This window comes from Larus michahellis, chromosome 1 (genome assembly GCF_964199755.1).
Source record: "Larus michahellis chromosome 1, bLarMic1.1, whole genome shotgun sequence".
NCBI lineage: Eukaryota > Metazoa > Chordata > Aves > Charadriiformes > Laridae > Larus > Larus michahellis.
Genome location: NC_133896.1, coordinates 113162007 through 113176684, shown reverse-complemented (window position 1 = coordinate 113176684; position 14678 = coordinate 113162007). Strand labels below are relative to the sequence as shown.

At 37.3% G+C, this 14678-nt stretch overlaps 1 protein-coding gene and 1 long non-coding RNA gene across 16 annotated transcripts in view; both read left to right on the top strand.

Moving 5' to 3' along the window:
• Positions 1-14678, top strand: part of ROBO2 (roundabout guidance receptor 2) — a 1122909-nt gene that overhangs the window by 31809 nt on the left and 1076422 nt on the right. The window lies entirely within an intron of this gene.
• LOC141748079 (uncharacterized) lies at positions 5433-13923 on the top strand. Its single transcript, XR_012588901.1, has 3 exons — positions 5433-5821; positions 6268-6337; positions 13241-13923. It is a non-coding gene; the product is annotated as an uncharacterized LOC141748079 (long non-coding RNA).

Below are 14678 nucleotides of genomic sequence, written 5' to 3'. Positions count from 1 at the left end.
CATTCATTTTGCAAGTTAAAAAGGAATGCTACTCGACTTATTTGCCATGGTACTTTTCATAAATAATTCAGAAGTTGGAATTTCAGTTTTCAGACTTCTCTGTAACACGTTTACCCATTTATTCACCTTTCATCCCCTTTAAAAATCCAATCAGGTTAAGAGCATTTTAATGCACTTCTAACATGTGCATTGCCCGGAATTTCAGATTAAAGTAGAAAATGAGTCTTTGTGACCATTGTAAGTGATGTTCAAGAGTTACTTTAGGAATGATAAAATTCATTCCATTTACTGTGTGTTGTGATGGAAATACTTTCCAATTTAAAAACACATTCTCCAAAGATCACCCTCAGTGCTAGAAAGTTTATATACCATGTACTTTGACCTGCTCTGGAGACAGTTAAGTCAAATCAAATTGTTCTGCTACTAGCAATCATGAAGACCACAGCTTGGTACCTTTGAACAGAAGGATGGTTCATAATAGTTGTGGAGTGAATATAGCTGTGTGATCCCTGCAGTGCTGTTTTTGTTGATTTATATGCGGCAGGTGCTCAGACACAGAAGTGATGGGCAACCATTTAAAAGTCTTAAGAGAAACAGTTACATAAATCCAACTGTAAAGACTAATTCATTGTAAAATGGCTTATGCTAATTTGAATTATTCCTGCTCCTTCAAACAAATACTTTTTTTCTCCTGATGTTTGGTGATTGAGGAATGAAAACAAAAATGACCTGTAGCTGAACTGCTCAACATCGTGATTCACTGGTTGCTCCTAAAGTTGAGTGAAGGTGGAGTTTCTTGCTTCCTTTGCAGAAAGAGGGAAAGCAGCAACGGTCGGCATTGACTGGCCAACTAGTGGTCCAGATAATTTGGAAAATGAAAAGTGATTGCTAACAAGAAAATGTGATCCTTTATTATTTGGTGTGTTTTGGATATTGAATTAGATATGAACTTCAAAAAATAAGTGAAAAGGGAGTTGTGATAAGGGCGGGGGGGACGGGGGAAGGCAAATGGCATGTAATATTGTGGATTACTAATTAAATATACTTCTTTTGAAGTTAGCTCTTCTCTTCATGTATCCTGTAACTAGTGGCTGGAAAAGGTAATACTAGAACACAACTTAGTTTCACCTTATATTTTTGTTGTAAGAATAATATGAATGCAAGTGCTTGGGAAGTATAAGAAATGATATGAAAATGGTCTATAACAAAGTGGAGAAGAACCAGAAGTAAATTTCACTGAAAACTTTTTCTGTGAATTTATTATTTTAATTTTTACTTGATCATTTTTTATTTATTGTATAATCATAAAACTAACTGAAAGTGACTGATTGGGTCATCTTCATTATAAAGAGCTGTTTGCTAAGGGTAAAAATAAGAGATAACCACTTTAATTGTAAGATCCTAATGATTCTCTGTCAGGCATAGAACCAGCCCATAAAATTAAGGGGGAATTAAGAAAAAAACCATGAAATTAAGGGGAGTCTTTGTGTTGACTTCTCTGGGACCTTCTATGTTAATATTAACTCGTAGTCACTGTAAAACTATTATACTGAAAATAAAAATAGGATTACATCTGTGGCCTTGGTTTGAAAGGCTTTTGATAGATTGTCACAATGGCTTCCCTTGCATGAAATGAATTCAAGTCACAGGCTTACAAACGAAATACAGCAAGTGTGGCTTTCTGATCAACCCAAGTTAGTGGTACTAAAGCACATGCCCTGTGGTAATGTCAGCATTCCTTAGGTGTTTTTTCTTTTAACGGGGAAATTATTTTTATATATTTTGTGGAATTCAAAACTACTTATTGGTTAGATTTTTCATAGATGAAAATATTATGTGAAGAAATTATATCTGACCTTTATACCTTTTGATGTGAGACTATTTTAGGAATAAGAGGAATATTACAGTGCATCCATCTCTGGAGATGTGGAGCTCTATTGCAGTACATACTCCAGTTTAAGGTAGAAAGCAAGCAGTCATTCACTAGCTGTAGAGAAAAGATTGTGCTTCAGTGCTTTTTAGCTTGTCTCCTCCATGTTTTTAAAGTCTTCATAGCAGCTAGTTACTGTCAGATTATTTTTTTTTAATATTTTTTTCCTTTCCCTTCCTAATGCAAAGCACTTCTGAAGAAATTTCAGCTTTTATTCAAATAAGGTACAGCTCTGTAGTGTCAGGTTGCATTTGGGTAATTTTCTCATGCTACTATTTATTTTCCTAAAATGTTTGCAGTATTTCACGAAAGCCAGAGGATGAAGGAACGCTTTTTTCCCCACTTAGTTAGTAGTGTCTTGCTCTGCTTTTCTCTTCTGGATGGGCAAGTTTGACACTAGTATTAGAACAGGCTCAGCCATGGAAATTTTTTCTACCACAGTAATTGCTACAACTAAAATATAAACATAGCCAAATTGTACTTCTGAATGGTAACATTATTTATGTTGTCTGATATATTTAGTGTTATCTCTAAAATAGGTCTGTGCTTTTCAGGTAGGCAGTTCAAATATATAAATAATTGCATTGTATAGGACTAAGGTAATACCCATTTGAACAGCTGTGATGATTTTCATGCATGTAGGTCACAAATGGTGAGCTAGTAGAAATATTTGAGTAGAACTGTCTTGTTATCATCATTGGCAAAGTACTCCAGAAACGCCCATTTTAGAGTCCAATTTTATTTGAAAATGTAGCTCTTCCTATTTTTGTTTCTTTAAAATGCATGGAGAATGGAAAATTTCATTGAAAGCAAAGCCCTTTGCTTGAATTAGTATCCATAAAAACTAGCAGATAGCTAGTAAGCATCAGATCAGGTCAAGCTTTTCAGACAAAAATGAAAACAAAACAAAGCAGTAGCATAAGCTAATACATAAGGATTGATTTAATTTCTTTTCCATGTCTCTGTTCATATTATTCTATTGAACACATAGTTTGCAACTTCTGTTTTTTATTAAAATTGGTTTGAAAATTCAAAGTACATAATTACTTTACATACCCTGGAAATAAAATTAATTTTAACATCTTGAATAAATATTTAATGTATACTTTTATTTCTTGGGGTAAGGCTTCAGCTTCAGTCCACATTGGTAAGCAATTGACAAGGTATATTTTGTTTGAAGAATTCTTCAGATCAAATCTTCCATCTCTTCCACAAGCGAGTACTGTTTGGAGACTTCATATAACGTGGTATCATTTACTTACTGTGAAAATAAACAAACATGCCAGCCATTAATACAGAAATCAGAATGTGTCCTACTATTTACAATATTGAGGGTATTGCTATTATTCTGTAGCAAAAATCTACAAAATGAGCCCATTTTGAGATGATAGAAAATATGCTCCTAAAATTGATACTTGAAACAAATTTGGGTCTCACGGTCCCTTCTGCTGGGATGGCTGTGGGCAATAAGGCCTCTCGTTGCCTCCCTCAACCCTCGTGTTTTTAAATATAACATTTAAGTTGAACAGAAACTGGTATGGTTCACCTTGAATGCCTGAGGTTTAAGGAGGGAGGACAGCTGGGAGAACTCACCCCATCAGTCCTATCAACCACGTTGTCCCTGTTGACAAGTGAGAGCCTTTGCTTTCCTTATATTTAGTTTGTGCAAATGTATGAAGTCTCTACCATTCACAGCTCAGAAGAGGCCAAATTGTTAAGGATTTAGCTGCAATTAACCTTTGAGAGCTGTCTATGTAATTCCCATTTATGTCTCTAAAAAAAAAAAAAAGTCGTTATACATCTCACTAATTTGTTTCAATTGCTTCTGTTCAAAACGATAAAAATTTATCTGAATACATGCCTCCAAAAATCTGTTAGATGGTTCTATTTTTTCATGCATTTTACAACTGATCTACAATCTTCTTCTATGAAAGTCACATAAATAAAATGAGCACCTTACAAACACACAAGTCAATATGCTCTGGTTGGATGATGGGAGGACAGTAATCATGTTAGTTAAGGTAGTCATAGAATCTTTGCCTTCTTTTCAAGATTTTTGTGCTTGACTGTGTTTGGTCATGGTTTAACCCCAACTGGTAACTAGGACCACACAGCTGTTCACACACTCTCCCAGCTGGGATGGGAGAGAGAATTGGAAGAGTAAAAGTGATAAAACTTGTGGATTGAGATAAAGACAGTTTAATAAGTAAAGCAAAAGCCATGCCCACAAGCAAAACAAAACAAGGAATTAATTCACCACTTCCCATGAGCAGGCAGGTGTTCAGCCATCTCCAGGAAAGCAGGGCTCCATCATGCATAACGGTTACTTGGGAAGACCAAATGCTGCCACTCCAAATGTCCCTTCCTTCCTTCTTCTTCCTCCAGCTTTATTTACTGAGCTTGATGTCATATGGCATGGAATATTCCTTTCATCAGTTGGGGTCAGCTGTCCTGACTGTGTCTCCTCCCAACTTTTTGTGCACTCCCAGCCTGCTCACTGGTGGGGCGATGTGAGGAGCAGAAAAGGCCTTGACTGCTTAGCAACAACCAAAACCATCAGTGTTTTATCAACGTTATTTTCATCCCAAATCCAAACACAACGCTATACCCGCTGCTAGTAAGAAAGTCAACTCTATCCCAGCTGAAACCATGACAATCACTAATTCACAAAGATTAATTGTAAAAGAGGTAAAGTTGTGAAAACAAAATACTTCCTCCAATATATTGCATTTATACAAAAAGGTTAAGGTACTTACATTGCATGTATTACTATAATAGTAGAATCTGTCACAGATCTTTAAGGTGTTTGTTTCACAAGACCACATTGAGATGAAGTGCAGTGCAACCCGTTTTAGAGAGGGAGACCGAGAAACTAAAGTTGTGTTTTAGAAGCATGTCATCTTCTTTTAGAAGACATGCTCAATTTGACTCATAGACTCTAAGGCAAGTTACTGAAATCCGTTATGACCACGCTGTAGGCCTTAACTTGTTTTGTCTTTGAGGAGACATCTTGAGGCTTTTATTAAAGATTTTCCATTAGCCAGTGCATTTGGAGATTTTCAGATGCTGTTGTACATTGATACTGTTGGCACTGCTAAACCCAAAACTGAGCCTAGTCGCAAGTTCCCTTAGCTACAGCCTGGTTTTCTTTTTGAGCCCCAAAGCCTCCTCTGTCATTATGTTAAGAAAGTCATCTTAGAAATGATGGGACTGTTTCAAAGATTGATTTTGCTTTTAAATTTATTATTTAATTGTAATAAATTTTCTCCTACTGTAGAATCAATTGCTTTATGCTACTAACTTTTTCAGTCTCCAAGTACAGAACCTGTGGCCTTTGAAAATTCTGTTTATGCATGATTTATCTACAGTTCATTTGCCTCAGTTTGACCCCAAACTACACAGGACAAGGGAAAGCTGTGTTATTGCACAAATGTTTAGGAACGTACTGAGAATACCTTCAAAGAAATTACAGTATTTTTTTTCCTATATAAGGAGCTGCTTAGGTTGCTTGCAAAATTTCCTTTGTACATATAACTTTGTTGGTTTGTTTCCTGCCTTCAGTTCTTCTGTAAGGTACATTGCATACCAATGTGGACTGAAGCTGAGGCCTCTTACATATGTGGTCCCAAGATGGAAAGCATGGGAGGATTTTTTTTTTATTTTTTATTATTTTTTTTAAAATAAAGACTTGTGTGAAATAGGAAGACTCTCAATTGAAGTCAGTGAAGTCAGATGTTGACCTTTGGATTTGTTATGCTGCCAATTATCTGATTCTGGTTTTTTTTTTTTTTGCTCGCATGTCATCAATAGCACAAACATTTCTGAAGTATTCAGTTATGCTTGCATGCTAAGTATAACGTTGGCAGAAATATAAGGATTTTTCCACCCATGGTGAGTATAAAAAATATGCTATAGTTATTTATGTATTTTGTGCTGAGGATGAATTCAAACTTGTGTAAAGGGAAGCAGTGCAGCTTTCTATGCCAGCACTTTTGAAGAAATAGATTTTTATGAAATATTATCTTTACACCTCTTCTTTAAGGAACAAGCACAAGCAATTTGAGATGGCTATATTCCTTACAATTGTTTATAGAAAATATGAAAGGCTTATTTAAAAGAAAAAAACTGAATAATTTAATTTCCATTAAGAAATGTTTGTTATTTATACATTACACAATATGAAATGAACTTCAAATGGGAGAAATTATCTAAAATTCTGTAACTTGCTTTTTGTACTACATTATTTCAAATTATTTGTACATGATTGCTACTTTTTTGTATAAATTTCAATGAGTTTACAAAGCATCTATAATGAATCATTCCCTTTTGAATTTCAGATGGCATCCAAGCTTGGTAACAGAAGGTACAAGGGATTAATATTTCACTGCAAAACAACAGTTTGAGCAGGTGGTACTTGATGCTATTACACATATAGGTCACTTGGGAGAGTGCTTAATCACTGAACTGAATATTAATTAGGACAGCTTTCTTAGCCAGTTTTTTAAAATAGAATACTTCTTAAGGAGGGGAAAAAAAAAGAAAACAAAACACAAAACCTACCGAAGGTCTGGAGTTTTTAAAATTTAGCTTATTATTGTAAAAACTTGCTTTACGATTGGGGTTTAGTTTTTTTCGGATGGATTAATTTTGTGATAAATAGGAACCACTGTGAACTTCAAGTACAATCTGAGTGTGAACCCAGTCTTTCCTCTTAATTTCTCTTCCTGAACTTTTCTCTACATCTCTGGCTGGATTTTAGACTGTCCTGTTAAAAGCCTGGCCGAAAATGCTTGGTGATTTGAAGCTGTATATTTGCATAGGTACAAAACAATTCTTTACAAAGTTTTTGGCTTGAAATCCTGAAAATAAATATGGGATTAATGTATCTGAGTTGAAAAACTAGACAGTTTATGAAAGCAGAAGAGAGAAACAGCTGACTTCATTGTGTGAGTTGCAGAATGTAAAATCCACTTTCTTTGACTTGGTTTTCTGTACCGCGTCATGCTTTAAATAACTTCTAAACTATTCTGGATCTTGTTTTACAAGGTGTAAGATAAGTGTGCAGGACATTTAGATGATCTGAAACATAATATTAATCTCTTTTGGCCATGCCTGATGTTACCATGGATTAAATCCTCTGAAATTCAAAGCTCCGCCAGAAGAGGTAATGGAGTTTCCTGAAGGTAATGCTGGCTATTGTCTCTACAGTGTCCACAGAATGGCAGGTGGCACTGATGTGCTGTATCAACATGCCTCTACTGCGCCATCTGAAACTCCTTTAGGAGCTTTGATTTTATTTTATTTTTTTCCCCAGGGCCCTGTTTGGGAGATACTGGCTGTCACAGCTGCGTGACAGTGATGAGCAGCAGGATTTTCCCTCCACCCCAGGTGGGGGCACAGGGACTGCACAGCTGTCTCCTGGAGCGGGAGCTTGGATGCTCTTCTACCCAGGGGAATGAGGTGTTTCCCTCAGAAAATGGGCTTAGAAATTGAGGAAGGAAGGTGTTTCTGGTGAGGGCAGGAACCCTGATGTGTGGGGCTGGGACCTCCTGGGAGGCAGCTGTGCTGCCCTGCCCTGCTTTCCTTTGCCCTCACAGTGTAGCGAAGAAAAATGCCCTTTCAGGAGAGGCAACTTTACCTTCCTGCCCACTGCCTTCTGAGTTCAAAGCTCAACTCCCGTTTTCCCCTTGGCCTCTGCTAGCTTTTAGCATTGCACTTTCTATCCTTTAATGAAGGGTCCTGGAGCAGTGTCTTGTTCCTATGTTTTCAGGCTGGTTCCTGTGTTCAGGCGATGCATGTGTGATTTCACCTGAGCCTGGATATTCACATTAGCTGCCTTGAAACGTCTTTCAGAAGGTTGGGTGTTCAGTGAAAGTGATGCACACCTAACAAGATGCTGCATGCTTTTTTTCTTTAATAGCATCTTCCTTCTGAGGCCCAGTTTAGCATCATGAAATCATGAATTGTTGTAAATACTACTGCTCCGACGTATTTCCAACTGCATTTGGGTTGAAGTATAACGTCACTTGATGGTTACTACCATGTAAATGAGTGCTTATCTTTCCTGTATAGCAGGCCATTCCCTGAGTCTAAGCATTTGCTCATTGAAAGCTATCAGTGAAATTCAGGTTTTACGTGTATTGGAATATAGTCCTGAGAATATGAACGTATTTTCATTTTGAAAGCTTATCTTCTTACATTTATTTTGTGTTCTTAAATATGTTTGGGGGGAACTTCTCTGTGTTTTTTTTTTTTTTTCAATTCAAAGATGAAGTTAAATATTTTATTAAATATTGAAGATAAATATTAGTTAACAGTTGACATTACTTAGCTGGAAGATGTTTTTCTTTATTGTCTGCTGCTGTAAACACCTAGCAATGTGTGAGATATCCCAAGCTGAATGCAGACTAAAGGAAATATAGATCTAGGGGAAGGAGAAGAAAAGCTGGGGTAGAAATAAGTTTGAAACTGATCCTGATCTGGATCCTACCCATGCATAAAGAATGGCAGTCAGATGGCACTCTGTCAAAGGTAGCTGGGGTAAGAAAGTAATGCAGTGGGAAAGAACTTGGAGAAAACGGAAAATATGTCTCATGATATTTCAAGGAAGGTCTGAATAAATGGGAACACTTGGGAGATTGAGGCTAGGAGCATTGATTCTCAGAGTAAGTGCAAAAGTTAGCTGGTGCCTAGTGAAAAAGCATAGGTGTTGCTGGAAATTAAAATGATGGACATAAGGTGGCTAGACTGAGGAATGCAGGATAGGGAACTAAAAAACTAGTAGAACTAGGTGATGTAGGTCAAGAGTGGGATGAGATTAGATAGTCTAGAGGGGCATCCTGAATTTTTAACAAGCAGAGAATTGGAAAATTGAGATTTGGGAAGGTGGAAAAAAACCAATGTATGACCAATATAGATTTGAGTTATGGGGTAGTAGACAAAATTTATTAGGGGAATTGCATGGTTTGAAAAGTCTGTTGCCAAAAGAGCATTTCCCCTTCCAGAGCCCACAATAACACTTCGTGTTCTTGTCTCTTGTTGTCAGCAAATGTGTGAAAACTTTCTGGCCAATTCTAACGCCAAAAACCCATAGTGTAAAAACTGCTACCATTTACTCCCTGAGCTCAAGGGGCAGAGGTTTATTTGCTGTACCTGAGTTTCAAACATTATTAATGGACAAAGTCGTCACAAAAGATATGGTATTTGGTTTTAATTCTGAAGAAGCAAACATGGACATTGCATGCAATTAAAAAAGTATTAAAAGAAAAATGAAGAGTTTATAGTCAAGTATGGTTAATGACTCTTGCAACAGAAGTTTGCCTCCAGTTGTATGCTATACAGTAGTCCTTAATTATGTTATTCCATGCTATTTTTTTCCAAAGTATTCTTGCCTTATTTGGTTTGTGAGATGGACAGGGTTTGTTTAATGAACAGATGTTCACTATTTTGTACAACACGTGTCCTCAGGCCTTATTTCCTGCATTTTATTCAGACACTTACTCTGAAGTCAAAATGATTCTTCTCCCCAGGGGCTTTTCATGATGCTCATCACTGTAATATCTGAATAGCTTCTCCCAAAATAATTAATTTACCTTCACAACACCCTTGAGGTGTGCAAGTTTTATCTATCTTTTAGAAGCAAACAATGAAGGCAGAATGAAATCAAGATCAAATATCTCCTCTGTTTTTGGACTGCTGAATCTGAGATACCCAAGACACTGTCAGGACGGGCGCTTTTTGTTGGTTTCTTTTTAGGCACAAAGCATTAAAATTTGGGCCTTCAGTTATAAATTTTAGTGCTCGTCAGTTCATATTGTGGGACATTAAATTGGTGAACCTGAAAAAGAGAAAAACCAGATTTTCTCGTTGTCTCTCAAACTTGGTTTATGTGATTCCCTTAGCATCCTAAGCATCCTCTGTCAGGATCAGAATCTGGGCCTTAAAGTAGCAGTTACCCTGATACACCTTGCTGCCTTTTCCTTTGTCTTGTACTGTTAGACATGTGGAAGAAATTGGAGAGGAGTCCCACAAATTGAGTGTTCATCCTTAGTCACTCTTTCTCTCTGAAGTGGGCTGGATCTATGCAGCAAAGGAAGCATCTTCTAGGGAAGGAATCATAAATAACGTCATCATTTATCGCCTGCTTATACAGCATGGGGGTTTAAACTCAGGTTAAGGTTATGGTCTTTGGTCCGTTATCATTTGGGTTTATCAGCACTAATCTTTGAAGCTTTAATACTCTCCCTTGTATCACAGTTTTTTGTAATATATTTTCGTCTTTAAACACAGATGACTATCTAGAAAATGTGCAATTATAAAGGGATAAAAATGAGTGCTCCCCAGTCCCTTAAGCAGATAATGAATTTGTAGATGTTGTTTATATTACAAGGAATTTTAATACAGTATATTGTCAGTTTCTAATAATTTGTAGACTGCTTACTCAAGTTTTGATATGAAAGAAAAACAAATCAGTGGAACTTGTAATTTCTCTCTGTAGCTGTTAAACAATTAAGGAGTGATTGAAAATATCAGTATGAACAGAAATTAACTTTCACTGTCATAAATAGAGCAGCTGTCCAGAAAAGGCCCTGATTAGAGAGGAAGCATTTGTTACAAAAATGCTTCTCCTGATGTTGGTGGCAGGATTTTGTTTTTAATTTAAGGAAATAGAGAAATGAAATTTTGATGCTTGTTAATGAAATGTTAACTACTCTCAAATCAGTGTATTCCAAGAGCATCTTGAAATACCTGCTGTTCTTGATAGGATGGTACCTTCCTGTACTGTGTGAAGTTCATTGCCTGATAAATCCGAGCTATATTTTTGTCTTACAGCGCCAATTCATTACTAACCTGTCAATAAAAGTCATACTTGCAGGCCTTTGAGAAATAATCCCTTTATACATCTACAGAAACATACAAAGTTGTATTTAAAATGAAAATGTCAACATTTATGTGTAACATTATAAGTGGTTAAATTTCAAGCTTAGTTGACAGAAAGCTTATTGTTTGTCTCCAGACAACAGGAGCCCAGAGTTCACTTCCCTGACTTGTGTGTACCAAAAATGATGTCTCTTGCAGGATGTTGCTCTAGGAAGGCTCTGTAATTACCCTATGTGTGGGCCTCTGAAAGCTATTCTACTTCATATAAAGGAATTTAAATATATTCATTAGACTGTGAGATTGAGTAAAGACAGTAAGCTTGTGAGGCTTCCTGCTCTCTTTCTGGTTAGGAAATCTTGAGTTGCAGTCCCTGTTTCATGGACTGTTTTGTTCACTTTTATTGTATTTCATACAGTGATGGTAGTATTATTTAACATTCCCCCCTCCTCCTCTCCCTGCTTATGTACTTAAAGGCTCTGCGCTTTTTTTTTTCCCCCCAAGCTTTTGAACTAAGTGTTTATGTGCCTAATTTCAGAGTAAGGTCCATGGTTATAGATAAAGGTTGACTCCTGTAGGTCAGAGTTGCAGAAACAGATGTGGGAGTTAACACCTGGAGATGTCAAAACCTGCTTATTATAGGCTCCTCTTAGCTATATCTGGTAGCATCCTCCTCAGGTTAGTGGTTGCTGAAATCTTTATTTTTATTGCTTTTCAACCGTCTCATGTCGGGGCCGTGTCTAGGCTACAAGGTGCCCAAATACTAAGACTTGTCAACTCTGAGCATTTTAACGAACGTGCCCTTTGTGGATGTAGCTTTAACATTTCTGTGCCTAATACTCCACTTGATAGAGATATTTCTCTGTCACATGTAGCTGTGAGATGGTAAGATGTCCAGATACTAGGCTGGGAACGTGCTGTGGAGAGGTAAGAAATGCAAAGAGTGTTTGGGGAGCCTGTGTGGTGCCTTCCATTTGCAGAGAGACCAGAGCCCATATTCCAGAATTGTGGGGGCCCTGGGGGGCTCGGAGTGTACTGTGCAACTGAGGTTTGTGTCATAGCAGGTCCTCCTACAGGGATGTGCTACTGTCAGGGTGATCTGGGTCCTGAGGTGATCCTCCTTCAATTCTGAAGTTTGCTTCCCCTTCCCCCTCCCCCCTTTTTTCCCCACAACCTTGTTGATAGGGATTTGTTGGGGTAGGGGATAGTCTTTGTGTTTCTTCAAATCCCAGCCAGGCTGCTCACTCTGGAGAAGACAATAACTACTATTTTTTTTAATGGCTTTTGTGGTACAATTTTGTTTCCTCAGCAGTTCAGTGTGCTCTCTCCATCTCCCTGCTTTGCAAGCCTGCAAGCCGCTCCTCCCAGTGGCTGAACCTGGAAAATCTTTCTCAAATCAAAAAATTGCACAGAACTTTGTTAAGCAACCTTGAATTTTTCCCTACTTTGGTCTGTTGTACCTCCTAGTGAAAAATATAGAACACTGGCTAGCCTCTGGGACATAGTTTGCAGTTGGTGGCAGACTGTGCTGTTCATTTGATGGTTGTCTTCTGAAAGAAATACTTGCAGACTTCTTACAAGCCAAGCAGAAGCTGTCACTGCTCAGTAAGTGGAGCTGCTGATATAAAAGCATCAGCATTGGCAACGTTAACAGTTCTGGAAACTTTGGTTGCTGATCTTTGAATAGGGAAATGGCCTTTATGGTTAGTGGCAGGGCTTATAGGAAGAAATTTGTGTGAAGAAAGCTTTATTCATAATTCATTCTGTGCTTGGATCTTATGGATTTCAACTCAAACTGGCACAAGTAAAGGGGAGGAGAGGGAGAAATGATGAATGGCACCATATGGGTTGCTGGAATAGAGAAACCAGTCGTGGGTGGGGAGCATTATGCCTATTTAATAACAAAGGAACTATGTCTCTGCCAGTACACAGGGAACATGAAAATAGCAGTTCACATTCTGTTTTTTCCCTAACTGAAGCTGTCCTTTGAATGACTGGATTTGACAAGGTCATGATCTGTGTGTCTTGCGAATTTGACTGATCTTAATGACCTGAAACAGGGCAAGCAGAAACTGTCGCTGCCAGAGGAAGGTTATCCGGAACGCCAGAAAGAGTTAACAGCATCTAATATTTATGAATGCAGTGGTGAAAGTTGCTGATGCGACATAAAAATGTGCAGGGCTCTACCTGAGCCTGTAGAGGTGGCATGGCTGCCTTGTTGTCCGCTCCTGCTCCACATTTCTAATTTGTGGGCAGTTTGGCACAATCCATTAGTTCTTTCTGTAACCGCTATCTGTGTATGCATTTGCATATGAGAAATATTTACTCTTTCATTTAAGATGCTCAGTAGACTCCATTGACATGTTTGTTGCTTTTTTTCCAAATGCTGAAGGTCAGAGTGATCATAAAAAAATGGGTATTTTTTCCCCTCAGTGGTATCTGTGCTACAGAAGTTGCTGTCAGTCATCTGTGACCAATACATCTGGAGTTGACACTTTCAGCTGAAACATTTGGAGGACATAAACAATGCTGAAAGCTCCTCGGAGAGAGTCCCTTTGTATATGCTCTTGTATTTTTTAGCATAGTGAGCTGCATATTGGATCCTCTGGATACTGCACGTTACAAAAAAAATAGAAAAGAGAAGACAGCTTTTTGAAATTGAGAGTTATTTATAATCTCATGCTATGGAAGTATTCTTTTTTTGTAGTAGGTAACTAAGAAATGAAGAAAAATTTTAATTGTTTGTTATGATTACAAAATGCTAGTAACAACTAACTGTGTTTTCAATTATATGTATTGTACAAATAGAAAGCTATTTTATAATTGTGATTTTATCATGCTAATGCGTTATTAAGCACTTACCATGTGAAGCCAGCAAGTCATTTCTGGTCTTTTCCATGCTGTTAGGTCATTTTTACAATTAGTTCAGCGCAAAGATTTCTTTAGGTTTTACTTTGTGATCTTAGGTCTGCAATGCTGGAGACGACCGCTGGATGGAACCATTACATTTTACTTAATATGGTGATGCGAAACTTTGCTGTATGTGGCTGAAATCCATGTTCCTAAGAGAAAAGCTTTTACTACATAAATGATGTTTGTTTGTTTTTTTTAAAGTATTAAAAAAATTAAAAAGCCGATTTTAATCAGTGCTTCTATGAACTTGGAATGATCAAGAGGGAATGTTTTCTCTTTTGCAATCTGCAGTTATTTTATTTGGAATAATAGAGCTGAAAAACTAACAGAACTTAAATTACACTTTTTGAAGTCATGAGGGCTTATAGGAAAGACACTGTGTACACTATACAGTAGTATTAGCCAGCAGATTATGCAGTCAGAAGTTTTTTGAGTCTTAATGTTATTTGGCAGATAGCAAAAAAGCTTCCACTGTGGAAGATGTTAAGCAAGAGGCTTTTAAGAAGTCATGCTTCAATTATTCTGGTTAATTAAAAAGGAAGTAAGTCTGTAATTAAGGGAGTAGTTGTTCCTTTCTTTTTTTTTTTTCCAAATGAACTTCAAAGCTAATTTAGAGCTGAGATTGTGGGGTTTATTCTCTCTTGCCTTTCACTTTGAGTGGATGAACGTGATGGTTGCTGTCATAACACTGTGTGCTACATGTGGGACCTCCAGTTGACTTGATCAGCAGCTTGAATTTAAAGATATAGCTCCTATATTTGGAAACTTTAACAGATTCATACCATTTCAGATCCATACCAAGATATTCTTTGCATGATGGTGAACGTGCTGGCAGGAAAAGATTACAGTAGAAAGCTACTTTTCTGATTTGCTAACAAGGCATTTTGTTTAAATACAAATAATAAACTTCTGTGTCTAGTGGTGTCTTGCGCTTCTTGAAGATGAAAATATGGTAATA